General features: G+C 43.4%; 1 pseudogene; it reads right to left on the bottom strand.

Annotated features, from left to right (window-relative positions):
- The window catches only part of LOC105756575 (cationic amino acid transporter 3-like), a 21,040-nt pseudogene that overhangs the window by 5,427 nt on the left and 2,656 nt on the right, over positions 1-12,957 (bottom strand).

Here is a 12,957-nt window from a genome sequence, read left to right on the forward strand (position 1 = left end):
CCATACTGAAGGCTGTAGTCTTTGATCTTCATCAGTAAGTGCTTCAAGTCCTCTTCACTTTCAGCAAGCAATGTTGTGTCATCTGCATATTGCAGGTTGTTAATGAATCTTCCTCCAATCCTGGTGCTATGTTCTTCATATAGTCCAGCTTCTTGGATTATTTGCTCAGCATGCAGATTGAATAAATATGATGAAAGGAAATAACCCTGATGAACACCTTTCCTGATTTTAAGCCACACAGTATCCCCTTGTTCTGTTCGAACAACTGCCTCTTTGTCTATGTACAAGTTCCTCATGAACACAGTTAAGTGTTTTGGAATTCCCATTCTTTGCAATGTTATCCATAATCTGTTATGATTCACACAGTCAAATGCCTTTGCATAGTCAATAAAACACAGGTAAACATCTTTCTGGTATTCTTTGCTTTCAGCGAAGATCCATCTGACATCAGTAATGATATCACTTGTTGCATATCCTTTTCTGAATCCGGCTTGAATTCCTGGCAGTTCCCTGTTGATAAACTGCTGCAGCTGCTTTTGAATGATCTTCAGAAAAATTTTACTTGTGTATGATATTAATGATATTGTTCAACAACTTCCAAATTCTGTTGGATCACCTTTCTTTGGAATGGGTACGAATATGGATCTCTTCCAGTCAGTTGGCTAGGTAGCTGTCTTCCAAATTTCTTGGCATAGATGAGTGAACGCTTCCAGTGCTGCATCCATTTGTTGGAACATCTAAATTGGTATTCCATCAGTTCCTGGAGCCTTGTGTCATGGAGTGAATTATGTCCCCCCAAAAATGTGTGTATCAGTTTGGCTGGGCCATGGTTCCTGATATTGTGTGATTTTCCTATATGTTGTAAATCCTGCCTCTATGAAGTTAATGAGGGAGGATGGGTGGCAGTTGTGTTAGTAAGGCAGGACTCAATATTGGATTTTGTCCTGAGGCAATCTTTTGAGATATAAAAAAGAGAAGTGAGCAGAGAGACAGGGGGACCTCATACCACCAAGAAAGAAGCACCGGGAGCAGAGCGCATCCTTTGGACCTGAGGTTCCTGCACAGAGAAGCTCCCAGAACAAGGGAAGATTGATGACACGGACCTTCCTCCAGAGCCGACAGAGAAAGCCTTCCCCTGGAGCTGATGCCCTGAATTTGGACTTGAAGCCTTCCCTTGGAGCGTGATGTCCTGAATTTGGACTTGTAGCCTACTGGCCTGTGAGAGAATAAATTTCTCTTTGTTAAAGCCATCCACTTCTGATATTTCTGTAATAGCAGCACTAGATGACTAAGACATTTGTTTTTCACCGATGCCTTAGGTGCAGCTTGGACTTCTTCCTTCAGTACCATTGGTTCTTGATCTTATGCTATCTCTCCTGAAATCGTTGAACATCGACCAATTCTTTTTGGTACAGTGACTCTGTGTATTCCTTCCATCTTCTTTTTATGCTTCCTGTGTCAATCAATATTTTGTCTGTAGAATCCTTCAGTATTGCAACTCGAGGCTTGAATTTTTTCTTTAGTTCTTTCAACTTGAGAAATGCAGAGTGTGTTCTTCCCTTTTGGTTTTCTAACTCCAGGCCTTTACATATTTGCTTATAATACTTTACTTTGTCTTCTTGAGCTGCCCATTGAAATCTTCTGTTCAGCTCTTTTACATCATCACTTCTTCCATTCGCTTTAGCTACTCTACATTCAAGAGCGAGTTTCAGAGTCTCTTCTGACATCCATTTTGGACTTTTCTTTCTTTCCTGTCTTTTTAAATGATCTCTTGCTTTCTTCATGTATGATGTCCTTGATATCATTACACACCCCATGTGGTCTTCATTCAGTCATTAGTGTTCAGTGCATCAAATCTATTTTTCAGATGGTCTTTAAATTCAGGTGGGATACACTCAAGGTCATATTTTGGCTCTCATGGACTTGCTCTAATGTTCTTCAGCTTCAGCTTGAACTGGCATATGAGCAATTGATGGTCTGTTCCACAGTCAACCCCTGGCCTTGTTCTGACTGATGATATTGAGCTTCTCCATCATCTCTTTCCACAGATGTGGTCGATTTAATCCCTGTGTATTCCATCTGGTGAGGTCCATGTATATAGTTGCCATTTATGTTGTTGAAAAAAGGTATCTGTAATGAAGAAGTCATTGGTCTTGCAAAATTCTGTCATGCAATCTCCGGTGTTGTTTTGCTCACCAAGGCCATATTTTCCAACTACTAATCCTTCTTTGTTTCCAGCTTTCACATTCCAATCATCAATAATTATCAATGCATCTTGATTGCATGTTTGATCAATTTCAGAGTGCAGAAGTTGGTAAAAATCTTCAATTTCTTTGGCCTTAGTGGTTGGTGTGTAAATTTGAATAATGGTTGTATTAACTGGTCTTCCTTGTAGGTGTATGGATATTATCCTATCACTGACAGTGTTTTACTTCAGGATAGATTTTGAAATGTTCTTTTGGACGATGAACATGACACCATTCCTCTTCAATTTGTCATTCCCAGCATAGTAGACCATATTACTGTCTGATTCAAAATGGACAATACCAGTCCATTTCAGCTCACTAATGCCTAGGATATCGATGTTTATGTGTTGCATTTCATTACTGATGATTTCCAATTTTCCTAGATTCATACTTTGTACGTTCCACATTCCAATTATTAATAGATGGTTGCAGCTGCTTCTTCTCATTTTGAGTCATGCCACAACAGCAAATAAAGGTCCCAAAAGCTTGACTCCATCCACGTCATTAAGGTTGACTCTGCTTTGAGGAGGCAGTTCTTCCCCAGTCATATTCTGAGTGCCTTCCAACCAGAGGGGCTCATCTTCCAGCACTGTATCAGACAATGTTCTGCTGCTGTTCATAAGGTTTTCACTGGCCAGTTTTTTCAGAAGTAGACTACCAGATCCTTCTTCCTAGTCTATCTTAGTCTGGAAGCTCAGCTGAAACCTGTCCACCATGGTTTACCCTGCTGGTATTTGAAATACCAGTGGCATAGCTTCCAGAATCACAGCAACAGAGAGGCCATACATACTGGTACATACTGTAAAAATGGTGACAGCGGCTGTCCTTGTCTAACTTCACAAGTGGGGAGAATCAAGATCAACATCAGCCCAAGGCTGATTCCTATAAGGCAGAGGTCAGACATACTGCTCTCCAACCTTTTTTCTAATTCTGACACCAGACGTCCTTCTCACAGCACTCTCTGCTTCTCTGCTAGGTTTGATTATTTGCTGCAGTGGCCACACAGAACTCACAGACAATACTCACAATTGTGGGGTTTATTAGGGAGGTAACACAGGAACCCTGATGGGGCAGTGGCTAAGTGCTGGTCAGCTAACCAAAAGGTTGGTGGTTCTCTAGCCGCTCCACAGGAGAAAGATGTGGCAGTCTGCTTCTGTAAAGATTTACAACCTTGGAAACCCTATATGGCAGTTCTAATCTGTGCTGTAGGGTCACTATGAGTCAGAATTGACTCGCTGTCAGTGGGTTTGTTTTTGGTTTTGGTTTTAGGGAAGTAACAGGTTATACTTCAGGATCACGATCAACAGGCTACAATTCAGGATAAGGATCAGGAAGCATGTAGGTAAAGCCACCCTTCTTCAGTGGAGGACAGCTCACTCATCTCCTCTTGGATATACAAGGCTCCTTTGGCTTCCTGAGGCAGGCTCCTCTCGCCCCTTCAGGACAGGCTCCTCTCAGGCACCTCAGGACAGTCCTCTTGGCCCTCAGTCTTCGGCCCTGCTTGGGCCTGGCCTCTGTTCTGCTCAGGCAAGAGTTACAGAGTTCTTTAGCTCCACCGATAAGTGCCCACTGTGCCAGGAAGCTTCCTGATCAAAGGCACTTAGCTCTCTTACTCCTTGGGCAAACAAGCCTAGCTCCACTGTCAAGTATCCAGAGGCAAACCACCCTTCCAGGAAGCCTCCTGCCAGAATGCACTCAGCCCTCTCACTCCGTGGGTCATCATGCCCCTTGTGGCCACCATGGTCCATGGGCCAGGAGGTCACCCCACCAATGTCCTGGTTCTGCTGCTGCCATTACTTGCCATCTCATGCTGTCTGCAGTGTTACAGCTCCCTCTCTGTCTTCTGGGTCTAGGAGGTTCTCAGCACAGGGACCCTGGGTCCAAAGGACATGCTTCACTCCTGGCTCTTCCTTTTTGATGGTAGTGAAGTCCCCTGTTGTTTCTGGGATTCACTCCTTTTAAGCCTCGCAGCATAATAAAACTGACCAGTCCCCGCGTTAGGGTTCCATATACCTTATTTGCATAGTCCCATCCAATCATTGTGTGCGAGTTATAAGACCATGCATGGCTAAAAGGGCTGTATTAAGTAATTCACTGCATCGCATGTACATACAATGGAATATTATGCAGCTATAAAGAAAAGTAATGTCCTGATGCATGCCACATGTATGAACCCTGAAAACATGCTGCTGAGTGAAATAAGTCAGTCACAAAAGGACAAATACTGTAAGAACTCACTTATATGAAATAAGTAAATATATAGAAACCAAAGATTATTAGTGGTGACCAGTGGTGAGACGGAGGGGAAAAGAAGCTTTTGTTTGGGAGACATTGAGTTTATGCCACTGTTGGTGAAATGTTTTGGATGAAGATAGCGAAAATGGTGTCACAACATGAAAATTATAATCAATGTTATTGAGTTGTAAGTGTGGAAGTTGTAGTGTTGGTGTGTATGTTTTTAAATTTAAAAAAAAAAGGCATGAGGTGACTGGAACTTTTCCCTAGCCTATGTGGAGGAAGATTCTCTTCCAGTAACTGGAACTTCTCCCTAGCCTGTGTGGAGAAAGCTATCTCTTCTGGTGATTGGAACTTTTGCTCCCTAACTTATGCAGAGAAAAGTGCCTTTTGCTCTCACCCCACAATTTCAAGGGCTGGGATACCTGACACTGACAGTAGACAGGGAAAAAGCTTTTGACACTGACCTGGATGAAAGGGCACAGAGGGAGCCAACAGCCACTACATATCTGGCAGGGGCCCATCCAACATGGAGAAAAGCCACCAGCAAGGGGCTCTCAGGATGGATCTGGTAGTAAGGCGTCATGAGAGTGAGTGCCACAGAGATGCCAAAATATACCAGAAAACAGGTGAAAATAGAGATAATGATGCCCAGGGGGAAGCACCACTGAGGATTCCGGGTTCTGTCCCCTATAGGATAAGCGTTAAAGTGTTGGGTCAGGAAAACACACTGAGGTGAAGGCACAAAATCCTCTTCCCTCTTGCGGGGGCATAGCAAGGGTAACAAGCTCCCAGGGGCAATCTCTAAGTTGCACCCACCTCCCCACCCCCAATTTCAAAATAACTAGACATTTATAGTGGCTGTGCATCAGCAGAAACGCCTTCCCCCCTCTTGTCCAGCTGCCTCAGTCAGGTGCCTTTCATATTTGTGGCGTCTTGGAATGTCATTCCCTGCCTTGTCTGGCGCCCCCTAGGACTTGGGCCCAGGGGCCAGTGCCCCCTTCTGACCCCACCGTTACCCCCTAACTACACCTCTGCCCTCTTCTTGTTGTTGTTAGGTGCCATTGAGTCGATTCCAACTCATAATGACACCATGTGACAGAGTAGAACTGTCCCATAGGGTTTCCTGAGCTGCAATCTTTACAAAGCAGATCTCCACGTCCTTCTGTGGAACTACTGGGTGGGTTAGAACTGTCAACCTTTCTGTTAGCAGCTGAGCGCTTAACCATTCATTGCACTATCAGGGCTCAGATCTTCAGGCAAGCCTTCTACCAAATCTGTGCAGCCCAATACTGGCAGCCCAAACTGCCCAAAACCCTGATGGGACCAAATGACCATTGTTACCTGTAGTGGCAATGCAATCAAAACCAAAAAATGCAAAGAAACACGTAGCTGCTCCATGGCGAATCCCATCAAAGCCAAAAGGCACAAATCCACCAGAGCCCAGAGGCTCCAAACTACAGTGAAAGAAGGAATGTGGAACATGGTTGAGGTGTGTTCAGCCATCTCTGCCTGACTGTTCAGTTAATACCACAGTCCTGGGCTCCCGTCCCCGCCACCACCACCATCTGGATCCATCAGCCCAAATCCCCCTTATTGTTGTTGTTAGGTGCTGTAGAGTCAATTTTCAACCCATAGCGACACCATATGACAGAGTAGAACTGTCCCATAGGGTTTTCTTGGCTGAAATCTTTATGGCATGATGTCTTCCTCCAGGGACTGGTCCCTCTTGATAACGTGTCCAAAGTAAGTCTCGCAATCCTTGCTTCTAAAGAGCATTCTGGCTATACTTCTTCAGAAACAGATTTGTTCATTCTTCTGGAGGTCCATGGTATATTTAATATTCTTCTCTAACACCTTAATTCAGATGCATGTTATCAGGAGGGACCAGTCCCTGGAGGACATCATGCTTGGTAAAGTAGAGGGTCAGTGAAAAAGAAGAAGACCCTCAATGAGATGTATTGACACAGTGGCTGCAACAGTGGGCTGAAACATAGCAACAGTTGTGAGGATGGTGCAAGACGACACCTAACAACAACAGTCTTTATGGAAGCAGATCTCCAGGTCTTTCTCCTCAGAGCTGCTAGGTGTGTTCAAACTGCCAGGCTTTCGGTTAGCAGCCAAGCGCTTAACCATTGCGCCACCATAGCTCCTTCAAATGCCCCCACTTCCTGCCATATTTCCAGCTCTGCAGCCACTACTACTGTGGCCAAGCAGGCTCCTCCTAACCTAGAGGTGTCATTGGGTCCAAGCATGCTCTGGTAGTAGTCCTGTTCCCCAAGCTTCCAGTTATGCAGATCTCCCTTAATGAAGCCAGAGAAGATAACAAAGCTGAGAACCAAAATGTTCATGCCTGTGAACACTTTGGTAACCAGGGCCAGTAATCCTGTAAACAAAATGGAATTAAAAATGTAAATAACTTTGGTCTCAGTACAGAGAAAGAAACTCGTCAGTCTGTGTCAGTGTTCCTTCCTTATCTGGAGGTGATTTTGCTCCCCAAAGCATGTTTAGCAATGCCTGTAGATATTTTTTTAATGGCCGTGAAAATACACACAACAAAACACATGCCAATTTAACAACCTCCATATATACAATTCAGTGACTTGATGACATTCCTCAAGTGTGCCACCGTTCTTGCTATCCTTTTCCAAATCATTCCACCACCATTGACATAAGCCCAATGCCTCCTAAGCAAAAACTCCTCTTTTCTTCTTCCCTCCCATCCCTGGTAACCACTAATAATCTTCAGTCACTGTATATTTGCTTGTTTCATATAAGTGAGATCATACAGTATTTGTCCTTTTGCGACTGATTTATTTTGCCCAGCATGATGTTTTCAAGGTTCATCCACGTTGTTGCATGCATCAGGACTTCATTTCTCTTTATGGCTGAGCAGTATTCCATTGTATGGATAGACTTCATTTTGTTTATCCATTCATGGAAACATTTTGCTGGTCACAACTTCAGAGTGGACACCATTGGCATCTAGTGGGTGGAGGCCAAGGATGTTGCTAAACATCCAACAGTACACAGGACAGGCCCCCACACCAAAGCAAAGGTCAAACAACAATGATCTACGGCTTGCTTTCCATCTCTCATGTGCAGACCTTCTTTCCCAGCTTCTGATCTCCCCACCATTTTTACCACCCACAAGGCTTTCCCAAGGAGCCCTGGTGGTGCAACGGTTAAGCATTTGGCTGCTAACGGAAAGGCTGGCAGTTTGAACCCACCCGGCAGCTCTGGGAGTGAAAGACCCAGAGATCTGCTCCCATAAAAATTTTAAAAAAAAAGACAACACATTTTCTTCTGGTGGATTCTGACTCATAGCGACTCTATAGGACAGAGTAAAACTGACCCCATAGGGTTTCCAAGACTATAAATCTTTACAGGAGCAAATCGCCACATCTTTCTCTTTCAAAGCAGCTGGTGGATTAGAACCACTGACTTTTTGGGTCACATCCAAGCTCTTAACCACTGCACCACCAAGGCTCCTCTCTGAATATCAGGGACCCCTTTTTTTCTTTCTTGCCTCCTGGATCATGAATAAGCAGGAGGTGACTCCTGGTCCTGAAATCACTACACAGAGAGGGAAATGAGGCCGTCTTTCTCAGGTGCAGCCTCTTCCCTGGGTGGGTTACCTTTCATTCTTCCTCAGTGTCTTAGTTATCTAGTGCTGCTATAACAGAAATACCACTAGTGAGCAGCCTTAAAGAATGAATTAATTTTCTACCAGCTAGAAGTCTGAATTCAGTGCACCATTTGTGCCCCTAGGGCTCCTTCTAGTAAAGATTTACAGTCTTAGAAACTGTATGGGGCAGTTTACTCTGTGCTATAGGATCGCTATGAGTCGGAATTGACTTGACAGCAACAGGTTTTTGAAGGTTCTGGAAGGATATAAATTAACAAGCTCTACCCTGGCAGAATGTACATTTCATTAGGAATTTTGGCATTTAGTAAGCCATGGGCAGGTAGCCCTGGTGGTGCAGTTGTTAAGCTCTTAGCTGCTAACTGAAAGATTGGCAGTTTAAACCCACCAGCAGCTCTTGTGAGAAAAAGACCTGGTGATCTGCTCCCGTAAAGATTTCAGCCTAGGAAACCCAATGGGCAGTTCTACTCTGAACATGTGGTGTTGCTGTGAGTTGAAAATAGACTTGACGACACCCAACAAGCCTTTCCCACCCCAGCTCCCCACTTCTTCCCATCCAATCTCTGGGGACTCGGGCAGACATGGCTGTGGTAGCATGCTTGTCCATTTTCCCTCTTGCCTATTCTGGAATATTCTTTGGACTTGGACAGACATGGCTCTAGCAAAATGCTTGTCCATTTTCCCATTTTTGTCTGTTCTGTGATATTTCCTTGGACTCAGGCAGACATGGCTCTGCAGCATGGTTGTCCGTTTCCCACTTCTGCCCTTTTGAATATATGCTGAATAAAACTTACTTTTTGCTTTACTAAACTTCATGATGTTCTTCCCTTACAACAGTTAATGGCATAGTTGTCAAGGATTCTGAAGCTACGAATCCAGTGGACCTCAAGGAGACCTAGACTGTGGAGCAGAAGCTAGCAAAGAGAGGTCCTATCTTCTGGACCCATGTGTTCCCACTCTATGTCCCTTCGACACCGATGGGGTGAGTGCTCTCAGAAAACGAGCCTTCGCTTACTCTTTTTAGTTCTCTTTCTCATGTTTTCTTAAGATTTGTTTGGCATATTTGTTTGAAAAACCGGTTGTTTGATTACGGAGAATCTGTCTTACATTTTTGCTTGATCGTTTGGTTAAGAGTGACATTTAGTAACTCTTTGGATTAACTGCAGTTTAGGTCCAGATTCGGGCGTTTGAAACATTAAAGAGGTAATTCTATTTCCAAAGAACGTTGAGTCACTATAAGCCGCAAAATTCAGGGCCTTTTTGTGGCTCAGAAAACATGGAAAATAGTGCTCTGCTTTGCCAAATTTGCAGGGAGAGGTGGCAACTATTGCCTGATTGCCAGATTCTCAGGGGGAGATGGCAGCTCCTGACCTGTGTTATGAAATTTAAGGGAGAAGTGGTAGTTCAGTGCCTGTTTTATGATATAGTTCTCAATAAAGAATCAAAATGTTAAAATTAAGATCATCAGTAGCTTTAAAGTAGTTTCCAATTGAAGGAATTAGTCTGTGTAAGGTCTAAAATAAGAGACTAGGTCTCTAGCCAGCAGAATGAATTAAGTTTAAAGAGAAGGAAACCAAGAACTTGAACCTTATCACTTAACATCTTTGATAAATGAGCCTGAATTTCACCCCTACTACTGAGACACTGGTTTGGGGTTCATATTTAAAAACAGTGTAAACTGAGTATACTAGAAGTAATTTGGAATTTCAGTGACCACTTTGGGAAAATGAGCTTTCATTTGTGTAGTCCTTTCTTTCCTTTAGGGAACTTTGCTTGATGCTCAGGTTTTGTCAAAAGATCTAATATTCCTCCATCTGAGGCTCTGGCAAGTTAATAAGTTTTATCTAGAACCTGTTTGTTCGATTGAATTGAGTCAATCTAACCAAAAATTGCTATATACACTTTAAGAAACTAGGATCCCCAAATCCTTGTTTTGTGTGGTATTGTTCTGTGAGTTTATGTGGTCTTTCTGTCTCCTTTGGTCCTAAAAGAGCTTGCTTCTGGTCTAGAGCATTGTGTCTAAGTTTCTGTCTTGTATCAGGTTGGAGGTTATGGCTGAGAATTGCTGTTTTTTTTTGTAAGGCTAGTCATAGAACCTCAGTTCTTCCTTCGTCCAGAAAAAACTGCATCTTGTGTCTGTCTTATGATTTAGACTTTTAATGGCTACTTGGAGAAACTTTGATATAAATTGGTCTATTTGAAACATACGCTAAGATCTTTGTGTTTTATACTATGTCAATCTTAAAAGTGAGACCTTTCTAAGTAACTTAAGCTAGATATTATATGAAATTTGTGTTTCATTTAAGGAAAAAGAATAGTTTTGTCTTAAAGTAAAAGTAACAGTTCCAGAACAGTAAAAAAGAAATTAGTTATCTTTTGCCCTTCAAAATTCCTAGGTCAATTTAAGCATATGTAAATGAATTTGGATGACACCCCCAGCCCGTCTTGCCAGCCAAGAGCTAAGGAACTTTGGTATTTACTGGGTAGATAGCCTTTCAAAATTCTTCCATCAACCATTCAATCTCTGGCCCTTCCTTACCAATGAACAGTGGCACCAGACTCAAGGCAAAGAAGTCTGGACACTTGGCCAAGATAGGGGGCACTTGCAGAGGGAAACTGTCCTGCAGGGCCTGCAAGATGCAGTTCCAACCAGGCTGTCAAAGGTAGTGCTCCAGGCCCTGGCTATGCTGGCGGCACCTGCAGGAGGAATGTTCATTTATAAACATTAATTGAACCCCAACTGTGTGACAAAGGAGACCTGGTTGCACAGTGGTTAAGCACTCGGCTACTAATTGAAAGGTTAATGGTTCAAACCTACCCAGGAGCTCCATGGGAGAAAGACCTGGCAGTCCGCTCCCATAAAGATTACAGCCTAGAAAACTCTATCAGGCAGTTCTGCTGTGTCACGTGGGGTCGCTATGAGTCAAAGATGGATTCAGCAGCACCCAGCAATAGCACTGTGTGACATGAACTATATTATTGAAACAAACCTACTAAATACCTAATCTCAAAGAGTCTATTTTCTTGGTGGATGAGGGGAGCTGGTGGTTAACAAATTAGTAAACTACTTAGGATGTTAAAACAAAACCAGTTGCCCTTGAGTCGACTCTAACTCATGGCGACCCCATATGTTTCAGAGTAGAACTGTGCTCCACAGGGTTTTCAACGGCTGTTTTTTTGGAAGCAGATTGCCAGGCCTTTCTTCTGTGGTGCCTGTAGGTGGATTTGAATTGCCAACCTTTCGGTTACTAGCTGAGCACTTAATGGTTTGTGCCACCCAAGTCTCCTTTAGTACATTAGAAGAAGATATATTCTATGGTTGAAAAGAAAAACAGGGAAGTAGGATGAGGAGATCCAGAAGACCAGGGTTGAAATTTGAAATTGGGTTCTTGTTATTAGCTGCCATCAAGTCGACTCTGACACATGATGACCCCATGTGTGCAGTGTAGAACTGCACTCCATAGGGTTTTCAAGGCTGTGAGCTTTCAGAAGCAGATCACCAGGTCTGTCTTCCATGGCTCCTCTGGGTGGGTTGAAACTACCAACCTTTAGGTTAGTAGCCAAGTACACACTATTTGTGCCATTTGGGGAGCTGTCTCTTGGCCCCAAGTCTGTAGTTTCCCACATACCTACCTCCCTGCCCCAACATCTTACCAATGACATAGGAGAATATGAGATTCCAGCCAATGGTGAAGGCCCACAGTTCACCCACTGTGACACAGCTGTAGAGATATGCTGTACCAGAGCAGGGGAACCAGGCCCCAAACTCCACATAGCAGAGCCCAGCCAACATAGGAGACAGGGCGGCCACCAAGAAGCAGATGACGATCGCTGGTCCAGCTTTGTCCCTAGCTACTTCACCAGCCAGGATGTACACACCTGCTCCCAGGGTACTAACCACACCCAGGGCCACCAGATCCATTGTGGACAGGCAACAGGCCAGGCCACTCTCAGACCCCTTTCTTGCCTCCAGGGGGCGCCTGCGGACCAGCTTCTGGCCAAATTGGCGAACTTCTTGCCACAGTATCCTAGACAGAGTTGAGGATGCTAAGATCCACTAAGAGCTGCAAGACAGAAACCCATCAATAACGTTCATCCCAAACCCCTGAAACTATTGCCCTGAGATAATCTTTAAATTTTAAACCAAAAATATCCCCTGTAGTCTTCTGAAAACCAAACAATAGTTTAGCTTAACTAGTCAAGAATGTCTGCCTTGAGCACTTTGTCAAAGAAGATATTCAGGTGGCTAACAGACACATGAAGAAATGCTCACGATCATTAACCATTAGAGAAATGCAGATCAAAACTACAATGAGATATCATCTCACCCCAAGAAGGCTAGCATTAATCAAAAAACACAAAATAATAAATGCTGGAGAGGTTGTGGAGAGACTGGAAACACTTATACACTGTTGGTGGGAATGTAAAATGGTACAACCACTTTTGAAATAGATTTGGTGCTTTCTTAAAAAGCTAGAAATAGAAGTACCGTATGATCCAGGCATCCCGCTCCTTGGAATATATCCTAGAGAAGTAAGAGCTGTCACACGAATAGATATATGCGCACTCACGTTTAATGCAGCACTGTTCACAATAGCAAATAGATGGAAACAACCTAGGTGCCCATCAATGGATGAATGGATGAACAAATTATGGTATATTCACATAATGGAATACTACGCAATGATAAAGAACAATGATGAAGTTGTGAAACATCTTATAACATGGAGGAAGCTGGAGGTCATTATGCTGAGTGAATTTAGTCAGTCACAGAAGGACAAATATTGTATAAGACCAGTATTATAAGAACTCAAGAAAAGGTTTAAACAC

This window comes from Trichechus manatus, unplaced genomic scaffold (genome assembly GCF_000243295.1).
Source record: "Trichechus manatus latirostris isolate Lorelei unplaced genomic scaffold, TriManLat1.0 scaffold00087, whole genome shotgun sequence".
NCBI classification, from domain to species: Eukaryota; Metazoa; Chordata; class Mammalia; order Sirenia; family Trichechidae; genus Trichechus; species Trichechus manatus.